The sequence below is a fragment of the Rousettus aegyptiacus genome, unplaced genomic scaffold, assembly GCF_014176215.1.
Source record: "Rousettus aegyptiacus isolate mRouAeg1 unplaced genomic scaffold, mRouAeg1.p scaffold_m13_p_10, whole genome shotgun sequence".
NCBI lineage: Eukaryota > Metazoa > Chordata > Mammalia > Chiroptera > Pteropodidae > Rousettus > Rousettus aegyptiacus.
Window position 1 is genome coordinate 57670222 of NW_023416285.1, and position 20831 is coordinate 57691052.

At 32.3% G+C, this 20831-nt stretch overlaps 1 pseudogene; it reads left to right on the forward strand.

Annotated features, from left to right (window-relative positions):
• Positions 1-976: 976 nt before the first annotated feature.
• Positions 977-1095, forward strand: LOC118609219 (annotated as a pseudogene).
• The last annotated feature ends 19736 nt before the right edge of the window (positions 1096-20831 follow it).

The following is a 20831-nucleotide window of genomic DNA, read 5'->3' on the forward strand; positions in this document are numbered from 1 at the left end:
TAAAAGCCTTATTAAACATTAGCATTTCCCCAACCCTCCATTGAGTTAATACTGTTGAGAGTTATTTTTAATTTGATCATTAGAAACTCTATTTTCTCTTTGAATATAATGAAAACTATATTGAATTTAAAAAACAAAAATATATATTTATAACTGGGTGAGCATTACTTACTTTTGATTCTTATAATGAGAATGACATTGTAACAAAATTATATTCATGAAATGTATGTAATTTTTTAAAAAAGAACATTGTTGGAATAGTAGAGACTTTGATGTTGGATATCTATGAGTTTGGAATTCAACAGTCAGTAGAAAAGCAATGCCAAGTTACTTAACTTTTCAGCCTCTGTTTTACTAAATAGAAAAGATATTAATACTGTCATGCAGGCGTACCTCAGCAATATTGTGAGTCCTGTTCCAGAAAACTGCAATAAAGTAGCTATTTCCATAAAACGAGTCACAAAAATGTCTTGGTTTCCCAGTGCATTTATAGTCTCTTAAGTGTGCAATAGCATTGTCTAAAAAAAAAATGTATATACAATTAAAAATTACTATTTTGCCTAAAAAAATTCTAACCATCTTCTATGTCTTCAGCGAGTCATAATCTTTGCTGGTGGAGGAGTTTGCCTTGATGTTAATCACTACTGACTGACCAGGGTGGTGGTTGCTGACTGTTGGAATGGCTGTGGCAATTTCTTAAAGTAAGAAAACAATAAAATTTGCTGCATCAATTGACACTTTTTCTGTAACATGAGATGCTGTTTGATAGCATTTTATCCACGGAATTTTTTCAAAAGTATAGTGAATCTTCTCAAAACCTGACTTTGTTTTATCAACTGTTTATTTAATATTCTAAATCCTTTGAGGTCATTTCAACAATCTTCACAGTATTTTCACCAGGAATAGTTTCCATTGCAAGAAACCACTTTTTTTGCTCTTCCATAAGAAACAACTCATCATTAAAGTTTTATCAAGAGTCTATAGCCGTGCTACCCTGAACAAGCCCAATCTCATCTGATCTCAGAAGCTAAGCATTGTTGGGCCTGGTTAGTACTTGGATGGAAGACCACCTAGGAAGACCAGGTGCTGTAGGTGTAAAAAATAAAAAATAAATGATTGTAAGCTGACAAGTTCCTTGCAATCTATCTGTGAGGTCAACCAAGGGCTGCCTCACCTAAGGGAGGGTGGCAGTTTTATCATGAGATTGCAGCAATTTGGTCACATCTACAGGCTTCCATTCTAATTTATCACATCTGCAGTTACTTCCTCTACTGAAGTCTTGAACCCCTCAAAGTTATTCACAAGGGTTGGAATCAACTTCTTCCAAACTCTTGTTACTGTTGATATTTTGACTTTTTTTTCCATTGAATCACAAATGCTTTTAATGACATCTAGAATGGTGAGTCTTTCCAGGTTTCCAATTCATTTTTCCCAGATCTATCAGAGGAATCACTATCTATGGCAACTATAACCGTACAAAATGCATTTTTTAAGTAACGAAGTTTGAAAGTTATTTTTTATCCACAGGCTGCAGAATGGATATTGTGCTAGTGGGCATGAAAACAACATGGATATCATTGTACATCTCCATTAGAGTACTTAGGTGACCAACTGCGTTGTCAATGAACAGTAATATTTTGAAAGTAAACTTTTTCTTGGATCAGTAGATATCAACTGTGAGCTTAAAATATTCAATAAACCATGTTGTAAACAAATGTGTAGTCATCCAGGCTTTGTTCTTCCATTTAAGAGCAAAGGCAGAGTTGATTTAGCATAATTCTTAAGGGCCCTAGGATTTTTGGAATGGTAAATGAGCATTGACTTAATTCAAACTCTCCAATTGTACTGGCCCCTAATAAAAGAGTCAGACTGTTCTTTGAAGTTTTGAAGCCAGGTGTTGAATTCTCTAGCTATACCAATCCTAGATGGCATTGTCTTCCAATATAAGACTATTTCATCTATATTGAAAATCTGTTGTTTAGTGTACCACCTTTATTAATTATCTTAGCTGGCTCTTCAGTACTCACTACTTCGCCTTCACTTTTATGTTACAGAGATGGCTTCTTTCCTTAAACCTTATGAACTAACCTTTTCTTCTACAGCATCCTCACCTTTCTTAGTCTGCACAGAATTGAAGAGAGTTAGGCCCTTGCTCTTGATTAAGCTTTGGTTAGTTTTATCTACTATCCAGATTACTAATATTTTCTCCACATCAACAATAAGGCTGTTTTGCTTTCTTATTATTAGTGTGTTCACTGGAGTAGCATATTTAATTTCCTTCAAGAACTTTTCCTCAGTATCCACAACTCGACTAACTGTTTGGTGCAAGAGATCTAGTTTGGGGCCTATTTCAGCTTTTAGCACTCCTTCCTCATGAAGCTTAATCATTTCTAGATTTTAATTTAAAGTGAGAGACATGTAACTCTGTCTTTCACTTGAATGCTTATAGCTTATTGTTGAGTTGATAATTGGCCTAATTTCAACATTATTGTATCCCTGAAAATAAGGAATCTAGAGGACAGGGAGAGAGATGAAGAAACAGCAAGTTAGTGGAGCTTTCAAAACACACACAATATTCACATATTAAGTTCACCGTTGTATGTGGGCATGGGTTGTGGCACCCCAAATCAATTATAATAATAACATCAAAGATCAGTAATCACAGATCACTATAAGAAATATAATAATAATGAAAAAATTTGAAATATTGAGAGAATCACCAACGTGTGACAGAGACATGAAGTGAGCAAAAATGGTGATGATAAACTCATTTGGTGTAGGGTTGCCACAAAGCTTCAATTTGCGGAAAAAAAAAATACTATATATATCTGTGAAGCACAATAAAGCAAAGCACCATAAAACAAAGTATTCCTTATTGCAAAATATGGCCTTGGAGTAATTCTTCTCTGAAATTCATTTTTTGTTATTGATTAAATCAAAATGCATGCCGTTTGTTTAGGAAAGTCTAATAAATTCTAGCAAGGGTAAATGTTATACATAAATTTGTTACTATTATCATTAATGTCTTATTTTAAAGTACAGCCAATCAATTATACTATTATCACTTGGAACAATAGCAAATTGCTGTCTGTTCATGTTTTAATTAGAAACCTTGTAGTAAAGTATTTAATGTGATCTACTCTACCTAATAGATGAAACCAGACATTCAAAAGGTTTTTTTGCACAATGTATTACATGTCTTTTTGAACATGTTTTACTAACTCACCTCACAGCACATTGTGACTGGTGAGGAAGAGGAAATGAAGACTCTGCTCCACGCTGTTATTAAAGGAATAAGTGTCTCTTATACTTCAATCTGCCATTATCAGTATATGGCTCCGTGGTGCCCCTGGTACCTATGTAGAATAAGTGGGTAGGCGAGACAAGTGCATGAAGAATTCTATGGAGACTTTAGGGCATAGAATAAATATATATGTTCAAATGTCCCGAACTGTCACATGGCCCTGTCTAAAAGTCCTGAAATATAAACAGTACAGTTTTTCTGTATGTCGGGGGGGAAAGAAAATGATTTATGAATATACAACATTGCTTTTGCCAGACTAAGTATCCAAATAAGATTGGTATTTGAAAAAAATTTTGAACACCAATAAATAATCTAATTTTGTGGGATAAAACACTGAATTTAAAGGCAATGATTTTAATATTAAATGCGCCAGGTTAGCAAAGAACACTGACATAATTTTTCTCCCCAAAATAAAATTTTAGTCCATACGGTAACACTTAGTTAACATTCTTCCTTCCTCTTCTGGTTTTGAAGTACAGCAATATTTTGATTTTTAAAATCCTGAGCAAAGAAGCCTCAGTTATAATTAATATCTGCAAAAGACAAAGACAGCCTAATGTTAATTTGAAACTAATTAATATACCATACATTATTTTGTTCAACAAGGCTTTGTAATTTTAATTTAATTTATTTCTGAAAAGATTCCAGATTGACACAGTAGCAGGAGTATAATATCATCTCTCAATTGAGACTTCAAATGATGATGAAAATGAGTTGCAGGGTGTGAGCTAATGAATCTTGGGCAGTTAATTTAAAAAAGGGAGTCTATAAGAATGTGAGACTCTGAATATGATCATAAAATTGTATACTTTAATGACTTCATTGGATTCTCAGAAATCAGCTTTGATATCAAATTAACATTTTATATGCACTATGTAAATGCTAATTTTATTAGGATACTTACCCATATTAGGATATTTGCATATTAGGATATGTTCTTAGTTTCCTCCTAAGAACACCACATGTTCAATAAATAGATCTGCCCTTCTCTCTCTCTTGCTCTCCCATTCTCTTACTCTCACTCTCATTCTTGCTTTTTCTCTATAGCTCTCTCCTTTTCTGGGAAAGCAGCTGCTCTTTCTCCCTTGAAAACTTCCCTCTTTTCACACTAACAGTTGCTGATCAACACATTTAATGATGCATTTGACTTTATTTTCACAGCACAGTGATTATGTGATGACTTTGGATAGTGTTGACATCAGTGTAAGTAGTTAAAAAACTGAAAATAAATTAATCTGTTCTGCTAATTATTTAGAATGCTTGACAGCTCTGATCAAATGTTCTGTGTCAGCCTTTTCTAAGATGAAGAGTTTAGCAAGATTTTTTTTTTTATCAAAAACAGTTCAGGGACATCTGCTGGAACAAAGTTATAATAGAATATTTGATGTTAAGATTCTTGGAAACTTTAATAGTCCATAATGTATTTTAAATCTATAAAAGGTTCATAGTTTGTCCTCATAGAACAAATTTCTATATGTATTTTTCTTATTGTAGAAGCTATCTAAATAAGGAATTCAAGACCGATATATCTAGAAATAAATGTTTTAATTAATTATATAAACCTGGATTAAAATTTACTTAAGTGTGAATTAATATAACCTATCTTTATTTAAATAAAAAAGAGGTATTTAGAAGGAGTAAAAGAGGAATATAGATAAGTTGTGTCAATAGATAGATAGTAGATAGATGACAGATAGTTGTTAGCTAGATAGATAGATAGATATAGACAGATAGAAAATGAATGATAGACAAAAATGTTGAGAGGTTCAAATGAGTTTATTTTTTATTTATTTATTTATTTTGTATTGCATTTTTATTTTATGTGAAAGGCTCTAAGTCTTTCAGGCCATTCTGAGAAAAAGTCATAATGGAAAATATTACTAAGATCCTCAAAAATAGTAAATGCTACCATTTAAAAAAATATGTTCTTTTCATACTTAATCAAGAAAGCTTCTACCAGAAAAATTGCAATTTATTTTCAATTATCCCAGTAATAATAGATTTACAAAAGGACATTAGAAGCTTTTGCAATGACTGGTAGCCTGAGAGTAAAGGTCCTGATACCTGGTTAGCTCAGGAAATCCAGAAATTCACTTTTCCCAGGCTGTAGCACAGAACTGATATGTGGATGTTTGCCCAGAGCCACTCCAAATCAAATTTGGCCAAGTTCCCATGTAATTGTCTTCAGTTTTCATCTAAGAAAACTTTTAACTTCTTTTTTGTCTTCCAAATTCTCTGCAAATATCTCTCATTGACAGAATCACAAATGCAACTCTGCTAAGGGACTGTGATTTTCTAGCTTTTTTCTTGCTCCACGGGACAGAGTTTAAAAGGAGAATTCAGGAGTTGAAAATGAGAAACAGTATAACCTTTTATTGGTATTGATAAACTCCTTTCTACCTGTATCTAACCTTTAAACCTCAACAACAAAAACAATGCAGTTGTCTAGCAGGTTTTAACTAGCTTTTGTGTATAAATGAATACATGATCATTCTTTCTACAACAGTAGACTCAAACTCCCAATGATTACTCTGAATGTCTATAAACTATACTGATACCTTTTCAAGTCCACTTGCAATCTATTTTTGATATTCTATAATTTAAAAAGCAAATTATAAGGTTAACTTCCATCAAAATTCTTTAAAATAATACCAAGATAAAATATACATGTATGTTATCTTTTTCTTATTTACGATCCTTAATTTAGACCATTTTAAAGCTTACTTTAAGGTTTGTATCAAAAACTTAATTATAAAAGCTTTAATAGAAACAATTATAAGATCATGTAAAATATCAACATTACCATGGTTTGCCTAATGGTCTTTAGTAATTTTAAAACATATCTACCAATTTGTTTGGCATTTCTTCCATCAAGAAGTAGGGTCTATGTCTCCACTGCTTTGATTCTGTGTCAATTTTAGTGGCTATTGACAATAGCGTATAGTAGAAATGATACTACTGCCTTCTGGAGCTAGGTTTTAAACCTGGCAACTCTTATTTGTCTCTCCGAATTACCTGTACCAGAACCTGTGTTTTCAAGTGAACGGTCCGACTGCTCTGTAAGCACAGCAAGTGAATGACTGCATGGAAAAACATTGTGACTACCGGAAAAGATAGAGACGACCATCCAGGGCCAGCCAATATCTGAAGCAGGCACCTGCTATTTCAGCTCCAGCCACGTGAAGCAACCTGAGCTGGAATGGTTTAGCTAAGCTCCTTTCAAATTCCTGAGCCACAGAAATCATGACAGACGATAAGACAAAATTCTTTTTATTTAGAGAAATAGAAAATTTAGGAAGAAAATCTCTTGCCCTCTGTATTAATCATGGTTCTCTAGAAAACATAACCAACTCAGCAAGGTGAATACAGAAAAATTTAATTACCAAGTGCTTTTTTTTTCTTTGTATTAAAAACAACTAGGTAAACAAAATATTGTTTGTGATTTCAGTAAAGTTATAAAATATTTATAATAAGCTTTATAAAATGTTACATGACATACATTCAAAAATACAAAATCTTTGAAAGACATAAAATTAAGTGTTCTTGGATGGAAAAACAATTTAAAAATTCCAATATTTCTAGGCTGATGCAATTAATGCTATTCATTCAGAAATCCAGCAGACTTATGTTGTTACTGTTGTATTATTGAAGAAAATTATCTAAAAGAGTATATTAAATAAGAAATGTCTAAGAGTAGTCACAATGTATTTGAAAACAATTACTCAGAGTTATTCTATGTATATCTCAGGTTTTTTTCATCCTAGCTGGCCCCCCAATGCATGTTCTTCTCACGGATATGGAAAAAGGAAAAGAAGAAACTTCTAGAATGCAAATGTATTAAAATTATCTGCTTGCTTCTTTTCTGCAAGTATTCGTTGGCTCAAAACATAGCATGATCAAGACAAAAGTCAAGGGACAGTCTTGAAGATAATAACCAAGAGGAGTATTGAGATTGGTAAGGTAACTTTTATTATGGTATCAGTACCCCTTTGCACAGAGGTGGGTATGAGAAGAGAGAGTGAAGATTTTTCTGAACAATATTCTACCACAGTAAAATAATATGGGGTCCTTGAGTATGGACGTCAATTAAGAAAGACCATATTTCAAGTATATTTAAAATTAGACTACTCTTAGGAGCCTAAATATTCCTGTTTGATTCCTGGTTTTTACCCTCTAATCTCTATGTTTTTGAAGTAACTCCTTATCCATTTGCTCTCAATTCCAATTTTGTCTTCCTTTTAGCCCATCCTCTATATCAGTGCTTCTCAAACTTTTGAAGGGTATAAAAATCAACTGTGATCTTACTAACATGTGAATTCTAAATTTTGAGTAGGACCGAGAGACACCATTCTATCAAATTCTCAGGAGATACTCATGTTGCTGGTATGTGGCCCAACCTTAAATTAGTAAGACTTTACCTTGTTCTCAGAAATGTCTTTCTAACACACACACACACACACACTTTCTACTTTAGGCTTTTTATTGTGTTCCCATTACTCACATTATAAAATTTAATTACATGTCAACTTTTTTATATGTATTCTTATGTTTAAAACTTTGCATATACTATTAAATGCTTTGAAATATGTATGCGATCCATGAGACATATCTAAATGACCATTTCAAACATCTGCATTCTACGTACTTGTGAGATTTTCTTATTCTGAGCTGTCAGAGAGAATTCTAAAATCCTTTTAAAATCACCATAATTTAATAGAGTACTATATTGCACAATTTATAAGTGATTTCACCTGCATTGTTATTTTATCTTCCCATTATCTCCCTACTAGAGAGAGTCAACCTCTCAATAAGAATCAAGCCTTTCTGAATTTAAGTTCAGTATTTTATACTCACTATTATTTACTCTTAATATTATCTCACCGCCTTTTTAAATATACAATGAAAAAGCTAAACATTCACCACTAGAATATACTTCACTTAGAGAAAGAAGAATGCGGACGTATAGAGAATATATTACTTTAGTGAGTTTTCTAGGGTATTATGGTTTTACAGAATTTGCGTGATAAATCAATGATCAAATGATGAAAAAAACAATCTTATTTATTTTGTGGTATTTAGTACCAGAATATGGCAATTACTGTAAATCAATGTAAAATGAAGAACGTATAAAACCAGAAAGTCACAGTAATTAATGAGTAAAGGGTTTATGACAAATCTCATATGGAAAGTAATCTTATATATCAGTATACCCTCAGAAAGAAGAAAAATAAAATATTTCTTCCCCACATGATAACTTTCAGTTTATAGATAGTGTAATTTTAAATAAATCAGTTTGAATTCATAATTTAAATAAGCGTAGTCAGTAATGAGATATTCAGGAATAATGAATATAATCAAAATCATATTGAATATAAATATTCATAAGTGTATTTTTTTCAAGGCATTGAAATAACTAATTTTCTTCTTGAGTATAGGGCAGGCAGGAAAGTTTTTTATACTTAGAAAACAAAGTATGTATATGTTATTGGTTGTAAAAGTATACAGTTTGAATATACCCACGTGATTCAACTTAAGTACAATGTGTACCATTTTTTTACTAAGCGGTGAAATATTGGTGAACGCTGGGGCACACTAAATAAAGCGGGAAGCTAGTGCTGACTGGTAGCACTATGGCATTTCCTCCTTTACAGTTGAGAAATCTATTACAGAGTCTTTAGGTCCAATGATATCAGTATTTCAGAATTTCAGCTAATGAGGAAAACACATTGCTATTCATTAGATCAACTAAAGCTTTAAAGAAATACTGTTAGAATCTTCATCTTCATCTTCTTATAACTCCTTTGCCAACACAGAAAGGTTAAAATTTATGTTGTATTTTTCCATGTAGTATTAAAAGTTTTCAATTATTGTCTTTTTTTTTTTTTAATTTTGGGCTAGTGGGCACTTGTAACATGGCATAGCATGCGCAAATTTCTAATTAAACATGGATAATTAGTACATGCTTCTATCTCCATTTCCATCTTAATTTCAATTTAAAGGACAAAGAGAATAAAGGAGACAATAGAGGATGAGAAATATCAACACAGTTTTTGAAGGAAGCATTAGAAGAAAATAACTCACCCAAGAGTAGAAAAAGATGAAACCTAAATGTTGACTAAAACAGATACCTGTGAATCAATTCATCCTGTGGAAGTCCAGACAGGGTCAGGAAGTGAGGGTTTAGGCATCTCAGGAGGCAGGGTGAGGTATGGAACTGACATAAGTAAATCTATATAGAATAAATTAAAACCGAAAGTTTACCTAATGGGCTGTACCTCGCACACTGGTGACTCCAGCAATTTCGGAAACTTGAGTGTTTCTGGATTTAAAGACACTGAGCATAATGAAAGAGTCCTAGAATCTGCCAAATATACCCCCCCCCCAAAAGGAATAGAATATTCAGTTTATGAATTTCTTAGTCTTTTATTAAAAGTAATGTATTAATTTATAGAATTGTTTCGCATTCTAGAATTTTCTTTTAGATTTTTTCCTTTTTCTGTTGCTTTGACACACAGAAAAAAGACAGCTTAAGGTGATAATGTACCAAATTTCATTTCATTTTTACTATATATTTATAGTGGGGTGTGTGCACGCATTCGTGTGTGTGTGTGTGAAAAAGAGAGAGAGAGGTCTCTGTCAGTGCTGAGCTGATCGAGAAGGGAAGATTTTGATGGTGAGATGCCCAGTTTGAAGAATGCGTGAGGGGCTGACATGAGAATGAAATGTCAGGTGCCAACTTGACTGTGAGAAGCACACTTCCTATTGCGGGAGCACGCTTCTTTCATTGTGGGGAGCGTGCTTCTGCACTAGGAGACCTCATGGGCTCCACATATATGTCACAAAAATAATCGTGGAATTCTGCCACACATCTGTGATACAATAAACTGAATCATGCTTACATGAGCTGGGTGCAGACACCCTACTACACTAACATAACATTCTAAATCTTGGATGCTATTCCTAGGTGAGAGCCTGGATCACAGCCATACCTGGGACCAGCCAAGCCTGGGGCCCACAGTCTCTCATTTTATATTTAAAATATTTCAGGTGGTAGAAATTTCGTTTGTTTATAATTATCCAAAACCTGAGTTACGTTCTTGTACTCAACATGGTATTATTTTCTCTCTAAAGGGATCATCTCATAAAATGCCGTAAAAAACAATATGTTAAGACAAAAAAACTCTCAAAACAACAGGGTTTGTTCTACTTAAATAAAACTTATTCTGTGGAATGGCAGATCATAAGCACATATATTCAAAAAAAGAAAAGTCAAAAAGCTTGACTCACCAGGTCTCTATTCTCATCGTTCCCTCAACAGATGCCACCAATAGCCATTCAGGCAAACACAAAACACAATTGACAAAAAATAATATTGAAACTAAATTGAATCACAAATACACTACACATGCACAAAGTATATTTCACTTTAATTTAAGTTTGAGGTGACAGGAAATTCTTAAGGAGAAATCTGTGGTTCATTTTCACATGCAAATATTTAGGAAGCAACACGGATTTTTCTTTCTTCACTTGTGTTTTCACAAGATTTTTTTCCCCTTTCTCTACTAAAATTCTTAATTTTAACTTTATATTTCCATAATCTGACTCTAAGTTTATAGATTATGATAACTCTATATATAAAATACATGCTAATTATAAATAAGAAGTATTTGCATTAAGGATAGTTTAAAGGATATTATATTGGAATACTTAGTAATAGGTACAGAATATTTAACTACTGCAAATATATAACTCAGTCACAAATACCAAATAGTTTACAACTGTTCATAACTTTTCATTAGCAACATGTAGTTAACGTACTAGTGAGAACGGTGTCCTGCATTTCTTCTTTCCATAAACTAAAATTTGGAGTTATTCAAGCCATAGTTCCACAGCTTACTTACTGTGTGTACTTGATTAGGATACTTAACTGTACTGTGCCTCAATTTCTTTTTCTGTATAATGAGGTTAAGCTCTAAGTGCATAAAGCACATGGCAAATAATCAATAAATAATGATGCTTGTTAGAGTTGTTGTTGCATGCATACATGACAGAGAAAAAGTATTTCCTTCCAGCCTTGTCTTCAGTTATATTACCATAGAACTAGAATAATATTTGAAACTAATTTTCTTTCCTTCTGGAATATATAAAATAGTATAATGTCTTCTGATGAAAAAAAAGTAGAAAAAGCTAAAATAAGCTAGTGTTGGAGTCAGGATGTTTTTAATTCTCAAAGTGAGGAGAACACTTTTTTCTTTGGCAAATGATAGTCTATGCAGCAGATACATATCTTTTAGATGTGTTATTTCTTATAGTACATTTCAACTTATTTTTAAATTTATATATATATTTAAAATTATATTTTCACAAAATAATTGCTATAAATTATTTTATTATACATCGAATACTAAAGATCATAAATTTAAATCATATGTTAAAAGTAAAGTTAAAACTAATCTCAATATACCAATTATACAGATCAACACATCAGTATTTAAAAACAGACTAGCACAATTATGAAACCACCTATGTGCCTTTACCAATAGGAACCAAAGTGTCAGAGTGTATAGCAGTCCTTTTTTTGGTATAGACCTCTCTCACACATATATAAATACTAATGATTGGCTTTATATTTTTTAATCACAAATAGAATTACTTTTTGTACATAGTTCTGTGACATGTTTTTTTGTTTTACATTATGTGTGTGAAATTCATATATATTATTTTATGTAGTTTGGTTCCAGGTATTTTATTTTAATTACTAGTATAATATCTGATTTAGTATACCACAATGTGTATATTCATTTATCTTTATTTAGAAGAACTTTTTCCATTTTTACTATAGTGAATTGCTCATTCAAAAATTCTTGTATATGTTTCCTAGTATACACGTACAAAAGTATTATATCCAATACATATTTGTAGGCTAACGTTTTTCAGTCTGTGAGTTGCCATACTTCAGAGGGCCATACAGGTAGTTAAGAAGATTATCCTATATTTGTGATTGTAATGTGATGGATTAGAATGAAACAGAAAAAAATTAAATAAAATACATTAGTTTCACTGTTCGAGTCAAATTGTCGGGGCAAATATTGTTCCATTGAACTTTTGTTTATACACATAAGTATTATGAAAAATGTTTTATTATTCTTTTGTGTATATATATATATGCACGGACACAAATGCTTATAAGCATACATGTGTTTATAATATTGCATTATCATATACATTTCTTATTGTAAGTCAGTGTTAAATTTTGTAAAAAAAAAACCCTACTCTAGCTCATATGTCTAGAAGTGGATTTGCTGAATCGTATAAGTACTCTAAAATTTCTTAGAAAATACAAAATCATCTTCTAAAATATTGGCATAAATTATTTGCACCATAAAATATTGATATTTTAAATTTACATTTATATCAGGAAGGTAAAGTTCTGGTTGCTTCAAATGCTTGGCAATGATCAATACTCTCAGACTTTTAAAATGTTACTAAATGGAGATAGAAATAATCTTATCAGTTATTTTGATTTTAATTTATTTACTTCTAATGATGATAAACATTTCATATTCTTCTTGGCTATTCAATTTCCGTCTTGAATAAATAACCTATTTTTAAAAAAAATTTTTCATAAATTGAGTTGTTTAGCATTTTTTTAATTTTCATTTTTCAATTAGAATTTACATTCAATATTATTTCATATTAATTTTAGGTGTGCAACATAATAGTTAGACATTTATATAGTTTACAAAGTGATCCCTCCTATTATTCTAGTACCCACCTGACAGTATATATAGTTATTACAGTTTACTGACTATATTCCCTATGGTGTACTTCACATCCTCATGACTACTTTTTAACTACCAATGTGTACTTCTTAATCCTTTCACCTTTTTTACTCAGCCTCCCAAAAGCCCTCCCATATGACAATCATATTTGTTCTCTATATCTATAATTCCATTTTTATTTTGTTTGTTTATTTTGTTCTTTAGATTCCATGTGTAAGTGAAATCATTTGGTATCTGTCTTTCTCTGACTTATTTTACTTAGTATAATACACTCTAGGTCCTTCCATGTCATTGCAAATGGTAAGATATCATTTTTAAAGGCTGAGTAATACCCTATTGTACATATATATAATGGCTGTACAAATTTGCAATCCCAACAGTGCACGAGAGTTCTCTTTTCTCCACATTCTCTCCAACACTTGCTGTTTGAATGTTTAGCTTTTCCTCATTTATTTTTACACATCCTAATTATTTTATGAAAACTCACATTTTTAGTTTTATGTCCAATATAATTTCTATTTTAGATTGTCTATTTACTTTCTTTACGCTGTATTTGAATGAACAGAAAATCATTTTTAAATTATTTATTATTATTATTATTTATACCTAGAGCACCTGGTCTTCCTAGGTGGTCTCCCATCCAAGTACTAACCAGGCCTGACGCTGCTTAGCTTCCAAGATCAGACATCAGGCTTATTTAGCGTGGCATGGCTATAGACCAAGGACCATGGCTCCACTGAGGTGTGAACCCAGGACCTTCTGCGTGTAAAGCAGATGTGCTAACTGTTACACTATGGAACCATGCCCTTTTTGGTTTTAGTGTATATATATATATATATACTATTTAGTGTGTGTGTGTGTGTGTGTGTGTGTGTGTGTAAAATTTTCAATCTTTCTGTTTAAGAGTGAATAAATTTGCTTCTAGCCTAGGAAAATTGTCTCTTATCACTGGGGATGACTAAATATCCAGCTTCTAACTAACTCTTGGCCATGATAAGGGCGGGGTCATTTATAATTTGCTGTTTAAAGTGCAAACCTCCCCGATGACTTCTCGATTTCTCAAGACTAAATTGTTTTGTTTTGTTTTGTTTTGTTTATAATATATACAGTAAAATATAATCAACTTTGATTTCTAATGTATAGCATAAACCTTGATTTGCTTAGAGCCATTTCTGGGCCACCAGAGGTTCTTTTTCATTTTAATACTTATTTAATATTTTATCAAATAATTTTAGGTCTTTTTTCTTATTTAAAAGGCACAGTTTACTAAATATAATTTCTTGTTTTGGAGGCTAGTAATCTTACAGCATCAAATCGATGTTTGTGAACATTAATTCTCTTCTAAGCATTCTGAGAATGTGCTCCACGTGCTCTGTGGTGAAATGGGGATTAAATGGGCCAACTGTGATATCAAAATTGGCTCTACCACTTAACCAGCTAGGTGAACTGAGACAAGTAGTTACCAGTCTGAGTTTATAAGTCTTAGTGTCCTCACCTGTAAAAATCAAATTAATGATAGTTTCATTGCTGGGACCAGAGATGATGAGTATAAAGCCCTTAGCATAATATCATTTGCCACAAAAGAAACACTAAACAAATACCTTTTTTTTTCTCTCATTTTATGATAGGGAGAAATATATATTGATCCCAGGACTTACCCTAGAAAACTTTATTGCTTGTAATGAGTACTGTAGTGTCGTCCCAAGTCTTCTCCTCAGGCTGCTTATTCTCCAGATGCTAATGGGTCACAGTTGTGTTCCACCCGAGGCATTACTTTTGGGCACCAGCAACTGCAGGACTAATTTTTTTACTTATAGTCTTTAGCTGGTATAAAGACCATGGTTATGCAGCCTGGCTTAAATAAGTAAACTGAGTAACACAAAAACCTCATAAGAAAATTGATTTCGCATTGAATTTTTTTGAATATTCACTGTACACTTATTGATGGTTCATTTTGGAGGAAAAAAAATATCTATGCGTGAATAAGTATTCTGAGGTCTTGCCCCTGGATGCCTTCTGGATCTCATTGTTTTCCTGTATTCCCTTTTTGTTGCTTTAAAATAAGTCTTATGTGAGGATGCTCTTTGTACAAGTTCTGAGACCTTTTAAAGATCCAAATTTATGGAATCTATGCAGTTGGCAATGAGAATGGGATATTTGAAAACACCTCTGACAATTCAAATTAAATAATAATGTCTAAGGCATGATTTGGGAGAAATAAAACTGAGAGGGAGGAATCATTGTAGTTTCCAGGTTGACTTCCTAGCCACTACTAGATTTAGGCTGCATGAACACTACTTCCAGTGACAGGAGGAAAATCATAAATGAGACTTGAGGTTCATGGATCCAGAACTAGATAGATAGCTAAATGTATTACAGACTAAATTTTTAAAAAGATAAATAAGCCAACAATGTGTGTGTGTGTGTGTTTTAAATAAGTTCTAGTTAAATTGAAGGTAACAGAGAAGTTGGAGAATGTTAAAGCTCCAAAATTATGACCTATACTTTCTGTATAACACTAAGATTTCCGCTACATCTACACCTCTCACCAAATAATGGTTGGTGCTCTGATAAAATGAATTCTAATTGTTGATGCCCACATGTGAATTAATTGTTAAGAAGAAAAGATGATGTGTGGGAAGGTAATACAAAATCTAAGCCCCTGAGTGGAGTTACATGAAATATTGAGGATTCTACAAATATATATATATATATATATTGAAGATTATACAAAAAAAAGGGGGGGAACAATAGAAAAAAATATGAAAATCCTAAAGATAATTAATCTATGTAGGATTCTTCAGATCGATTTTAAATGACATAAAAAAGTAAGAAATAGATGAAGTAGCTACTAAAATTTTAATGAATTTCTATGAGAGACTAGGTCATCCAGTTCTACCAACTGCTCACGTTGTCGATGACTATGACAAATTCACTTTATCTTCACCTTGATAATTTTTTTTTAAATCTGATTATAGAAAACAGGAGTCTATAATCCTTTCAGAGCGAATGCCAATTAAAACTGGAGAAAATTAAGATTTGGAGTGACAAGAGGGCCAGAGTCTCTTGGCATGATCTCCTATTGGGAACCCAAGGTTATTCACATTGAAATGGATACAATGGTGCTGGTAAAGAAAATTTATTAGAATTGCTGGGCACCAGTCCTCAGTGTACTGTCTTTTATGAATCTGCTAATGAAGAGTTCGAAGATAATAAAATCAGTGGGATATGGTGATGTAAATATACAAGGTTTTGAGGTCATAATATGTAGTTCAACTAAGAATTTATGAACCAAAGTTATTTATAGGTGTTGGCTCACTATTGCCAGAATATGTGATTGGAATATACATGATTTTTAAATGAGGGAGTTCTCCTTTATCCAAAATATGGGAAAATGGAATGATATGTAAATCTGCTGTTCAGGCTTTTTAATTGGACAGTCTACACAAGAACCTTTAGAATATTCTAAATGTACTTAAGTGCTTAATTTTAAACAATGTAGAATACTTGAGAGATATAAATATTACGATTTAATAAAGGAGTTATTAGATGCAAATATAATACTATCACAAAACTCCTTGCTTAATAGTCTAGAATGGCCTGTAGAAAACTCATGAATTTTGAAATTTAACTGAATATCATAGAGGGTAACATAAAGTTCTGCCTTCAAAAGTCAGTTATACCAATATGGTATCAACAATTTAAGATATGCCACAAACTGAGAGATATAGCTTGGTTTGATTTTTGCCTTCTTTTTCATCTCTATTTGAAAGAGTTAAAACTTATTTGCATTCACCTGGAAAAGGTTACAGTATACACTTACTATGTAACCACCAGAATATTTCAATTCTCCTGACGATTGCACAACTTGGTGAGAAGAGATATAGATTGGATTTAGTTGGACAGTGCTGTTATTCCTTACATTAATCATAGAGTATTGATATCTCAATCTAAAGACTAAGTCAAAGCATAATTACAAATACTTATTAATCATATGACTATCAGAGGATGACTAATTAATTCAAATGAAATATAGAGTTTAGAGCAAATGATTATATGGCATAACTTGAATAGGGGGCAATAGAGACGTTGCTCAGACAATCAAAAATAAGTTGTTTCTTCTGCCAGCTATAAATTTAATCAAGAAGCAAACAGATTTATTGGGCTGTTTAGTTTCTAAATATGTCTCATGCCACATTTGAGAATATTATTAGTAGCTATCTACAAAGTTACCAGGAAAATAATTAAGTTTAATTATTTTTTTTCCTAAAAGTAAGCATTCTTAGAGCTTCAAAATATGCATAATACTCAATATGTACAGACCCCATGCTCAAATGATTTTGGAACTGTTTGAAACTTACTGTCGTAATGACCGAACGTCAGGGAAAAAGCCTATTATTGCCACCCAACAGATACCATTAGGATTTTGGACAAATTTACTGTTTCAGTTTCAAGGTATACACTATTTAAAAGGCAACTGCTAGTTTGTTGTTGAGATTTATTTGCAACTGATTCTGTTACAGAGGGACAAAAAAGTTATTTTGAGACCCAAGATAACCAATTATGTCAAAACATCTACTCCATCTCTGACTTATCAGACATCATGTGTCTTACTGCATATAATGCAATTACTTTTAATTTTTATCTAGTTATTTATTTTTTGTTGATGGAGGTAAATTGCTAAGAAAAAAAACTACTTGGAAAACCGAAACTGATATTAGTTTGGCAATGACTTGGTGATACATATTCTTTCTTCTAATAGCTCCAAAGGCTGCCAAAAACACCTATGAGAAGCTCTTTGGCATATTCAAATGGAAATATTTTTTGAATGATTGCAATTTATATGATATTGTCTTGGGATATTGAAAATTTTGGAGTCCAAAACATATACTCGATATGTCATTATGAAACAAGCATTTTAAGGCAAGAAAATGTTTGGTACATAAACTAATATTACCAAAAATAACACAAAAGAACCCTAGGAAAAGTTGGCACAAGTCTAAGAGTCCTTGGGCTAACTGAATTTTTCTTCACTAAAGAGAGACATACTGAGGGAAAAGTCTTACTGGCCTTTATTGGCCATTTAAAAGGGAATTTATTTCAGGAGAATGGAAAAGGATACAAGCAGCCTTGATAGATCACATTTCTTTGAAAACTGGATAAAACAACCTCAAAAGATAAACAGCATGATAGGAATAAAGTTGGGAAAGAGCATGAACATTGAACCAAGAGGGGATGCTGTGTATGCTCTTTGAGATGAAAACAGAGGTAGCTCAAGGACAACAGACTAGATCTTGGCAACAAAAATAAAAGCAAGGAATTCTTGAGATATTTAAAGTCCCTCTGATCTGTGGGAATTCTTAAACGAAGAATGTAATTTGCATAGGTGCTCCCTAGCTGCCAAGGCCCCACATATAAACACACATCAGGTGTACCTAATTGTAATTGGGAACCTATTCAACTTAACCAAGAATTTACTTGTGTGTGTGTGTGTGTGTGTGTGTGTGTGTGTGTGTGTTGGGAGTAGAAGGAAACAATTACTTAAATATAAGGCTTATTATGAAACCTGGTAAGTACAATCTTGTGGTGTAAAATAGGTCATGTGGTTATGCCCCATAATAGACTTTGAATCCAGATTTACAGAAATTTGACCCTTAATGTATACCATAATCCAGGCAAAAAATATTTTGTTAGGAAACTCTAACGATATACAATTATAATTCTAAATGACATATTTTATAATCATTTTAGTTTAATAATGTAATTACTAGTTAGTGTAATACTAAAGTAATTGGTAATTTGATTTATGTATACTTCATTTGATTATGAAAAAAAAGTATTTGTCCTTTTGTTTTTGAGTTGTATAAATATTACAAAAGATGCATTGAAAACCGTGATTATAATGATTTGTAATTAGAAAGACTTGTTTAAGTGTCAGGTGTTTGACTTTGTAAGATAGAGTTCACTTACAGCTTAACTGGTAAACTCTATCCTAATCTCTAGGTGCCAAGATGTGTAGTTTTTGATTCTTGGCCAAGATAAATAGTAGAATTTATAACATGCTATTTAAAGTGCAAAATACAGTTGGCTACCCCCAGGATCAATATATTCAATTACGGTTTTCAAAAAGCATAACAAATTCGACAGCCTGACTAGACTACATAACCAAAATCTGACTGGGATCATCTGCCTTGAGCTGTTCCAAAGTTAAGATTCATCACACAGGAAGGGATTCATGTTGAAGATAAACTGTGTCCATGTTCACATAAGACCTGTGAAGAGTTTACTCCTTAGTATTACTTATACTGTCGATCTTTGGCTGTACCATATATTTGCCTTTAAATAAAAGTTTTATAAGAATATACTCTGCAAATTTTTGTGAGTCCTTTCGCTATCTAAACTTATGAAATATTTCCAGTTCTCATATGTTATTCAAAATAGTAGCCTCAACCAGTCATCTTTTTGATAAGCAAAACAAAGATATTATGGTGGCCATTGAAAAGACTAATGAGTCCTTTCTGCAACCGTAATGGACCTCAGTCTTTCTAAGACTCTTTCTCTTACCAAAAAATATTTTTGATAAGATCATAGACAGATTAGTCAAAAAAATGTTTAATTATATTTTCCATGTCTAAACTGTCTTTGGGACAAGGACAATCCGGGACAGATTTGAGGTTTAAGATGACTACAGAGGGTAACTGTGGTAGGCTGAGTAATGACCCACCAAAATATCCACATTTTAAATTGCAATTTATATGTTGCCTTACATGGCAAAAAGGAATTTTGAGGCATAATTACATTAAAGATCTTCAGATGAGAAGATTATCCTGAATTATCTAGATGAACACAGTGTAACCACAAGCGTCCTTATAAGAGGAAGTCAAGAAGGTCAAAGTCAGAAAAAGATGTAGCCAATAAACCAGAGATTGGAGTGATATACTTTGAAGATGAAGGAAGGAGTCAGTCAAGAAATTTGGGCAACTTATAGAAGCTAGAAAAGGCAAGGAAATAGATTTTGTCCTGAAGCCTTCAGAATAAATGTATTCACCTTGATTTTGGTCTCTTAGGACTCACTTTTGAAGTCTTACCTTCAGAACTGTAAGATAATAAATTTGTGTAATTTTAAGTCATTTAAATTGTGTAAATTTGCTACAGTAACAATAGGAAATTAATAGGGTTACCAATGTGGTCCATTCTCAAATTATAGGCCAGTGATTTTTTTTCTCTTTCTAGCATTTCCAGAAAGAGATAGGTCCACAATTTAAAATAGTACACTTACAAAGCGGGTCACTCCCTTCTATATTCATCAGACTGGAATTACTAAACAAACAAACAAACAAACGTGTTTTAGCTAATGAGAGACTACAGACACAAGAAATAGCTGAGGTAAGGCCCATTTTGAAGGTTTTTGAGATTCTTACCACTGAAAGTCTTTTGTTTTCCTGAGAAAGAAAGAATGAAAGAAGGGAGTATTTTTGGTGGATAATGTAGACTTGATATTACCTAGAAATAATTTTAATAATTACATTCATTTGTGTTAAGAGAAATTTGGGGCAGACAAGAGGGGCTACTTTCTTAGAGAGATGTCATTCTATCAGATGATTTTTCTTCTAGTGCTCTTTTTTCTTACAATTTGATGGTACATTTTTTCTAGCTTAGACACACAGAGGTGTCTTTTTTCTTGGTTTTGCTAAATGCTTGATCTGAAGAACTATTAATTTGGTATGCCATTTTTTTTTTCCCCT